The sequence below is a fragment of the Mus caroli genome, chromosome 14 (genome assembly GCF_900094665.2).
Source record: "Mus caroli chromosome 14, CAROLI_EIJ_v1.1, whole genome shotgun sequence".
Lineage (NCBI taxonomy): Eukaryota > Metazoa > Chordata > Mammalia > Rodentia > Muridae > Mus > Mus caroli.
Window position 1 is genome coordinate 44,072,215 of NC_034583.1, and position 2,435 is coordinate 44,074,649.

Sequence of the window (2,435 nt, forward strand, 5' to 3'; positions counted from 1 at the left end):
GCTTTAGCTATGTCAGAATTCAATCTTAAAAGGCACTTATGATAGGAAAATATTGAAGGAGGGCACGTGGATCCATATACTAGACTAACTCGGGAATGGAACGCAGGAGTGAAAAATTACTGTATGAGTAGGGAACACTAGACTCCAGGAGGAGAGCTTCCTTGAAACTCTTTTGCCTCATGAGTGACTTTTAAGCCTCTCGGCTTGTCCAGCTGACTCGACCGGAGAGCGTAGCACCTGTGCCTTAAATCCCACAATACATTGCTATTATTTCTAAATTACAATTTTAAATCAATTTGCTTTAAAGAGATTTTTAAATCTAGGAGAATAACCTTTTACAATGACCCAGACTACTAACATTTCAGTATTTTTAATCCCTTCAATGTTTTCATTTCCTCTCTGAATGACTTCTTTAACATTTGTTATAGGGGCAATCTACTAGTGGCGAATTATCTCCATACTGAATGTCAGAAAACACCATGTTATATTTTTGAAAGGTGTTATCAAGTTAAGTTTAGAATTTTGGGGGCAGCTTTTCGCCTTTGGTGTGTGTGGCTCCATTGTCTTCTCGCTGGCTCTGCTCCCAGAGAGAAGTTAGCTATTGTCTTTGTCTCTCCGTTACGTAACAAGCTACTTTCTCTAGTAACAAGCTACTTTCTCTAGCTGCTTCGCAGCGGCCTGTTTTGAACAGTTTGATATGACCTGTGTGGATCTCTTCAGGTTTCTTGCACTTGGGGTTTGTTATACTTATTAAATCGTGGGTGTATTATGTTAATATGTTTTGAAATGCTTAAGATACACCTCATTTAAACACTTTCATGCTTCTCTGTGTGTCTTAGGAATCACAGTTACCTGTACGTTGAGCTGTCTGAACAACAAAGAAAATAATGTTCCATTAAATAAGTTATTTCTCCGCCAATGAAATGAGCCAATTCAAATATATATATTGGAAACTGATCTTGGGCGGGTGAATTCACTGGCCCCAAGGAAGGACAGGGAAGTCACCATGGAAAGAGAGACAGAAGGGAGGGGGAAGAGAAAGAGAAAATGTGTGCAGAGAGAGAAGGAAAGGGGGGCAGAGAAATCAAAAATGTCTGGATTATGCAGGGAGGAGCCTGGGGGGGGGGGGGGAGGAAACCCGCCCTTGGGGTGGGAAGTTTAGGGGTGGGGGACGGGGGGGCCCGGGGGGGGGGGGGGGGGGGGGGGGGGGAAGCAACTCAGCCCTTGGGTTGGAAAGTTCAGGGTTGGGGTCAGGATGTGCCAGGTAGGGACTGGGGGATGCTGGGAGAACCTGGAGGCCAGGTCAGCTTCAGTACATAAAANGGTTGGAAAGTTCAGGGTTGGGGTCAGGATGTGCCAGGTAGGGACTGGGGGATGCTGGGAGAACCTGGAGGCCAGGTCAGCTTCAGTACATAAAATAAGGACCTCAGGCCCTTGCCCCAGTCTGAAACCAACACCATTTTTCCCTACCTACTTGTTTAGATCTTTTGGGGTTTCTCTGCAGGTACATTTTATTGCTACGCTTCCAATTGCACTAATCTTTTCTTTTGCAGTATCTAGTCTGCGACTGTTTAATGCATATTTTCACTTGGACCTGTCATTTTCATATCTAGATTTTGATTGCATCCGTTTTTATTGGTTTCCGTTTCTTTGCTCAGTTTTTGTACCTTTCCTTTACTGAGAACAGCTGCTTTCATGTGCTTCTGAGCTAACTTGAACATGTCTGTTCTGGCTTGCCTCATGCTTCACTAACCTTTTTATGGGTCAAATTTTCCTGTCTCTTTACATGCCTAATAATTTGTTGGGATATGAGATATTGTGCATTGTCATCTCATAGGGTCTAGATGGTTTTGTTTCTTTTTTGTCTTTTTGTTGTTGTTGTTGTTGTTGTTGTTGTGTTTTCTAAAAGACCAAGGATTTTTTTTGTAGAATGAGATATGGTGCAGTGGGAGGGGTATCTTGGCAGGCGCATGCTGAGGCATCCCTTCCCCTGAGGTAACAGCCTCAGGAGAAGGGATGCCTAGTATAGCATATACTATATACTATATACCATATACCATATACCATATACCATATACCATATACCATATAGAATAGTATAGAATAGAGTTTATTTAGGACATGGAGAGGGGAGTTTAGAAGGGAGTAGAGACAGAAAGACACAGAGAGAGAGAGAGATAGACAGACAGAGAGACAGAGATGCAAAGAGAGAGAGAGAGAGAGAGAGAGAGAGAGAGAGATCAGAGGCTCCAAACAGTCCCTTTTATAGCAAGCCATGCCTACCTAGCTGTTGCCAGGTAACTGTTTGGCAGAGCCTACAAGGAATGCCAACAATGAGTCTTGTATCTCCTTGAGTCTTTCACAGTTTCTTAGGCAATGCAATCCTCAAACCAGGGGTGAGTATTCACCATCACTGAAGACCATTTCCTGACCCC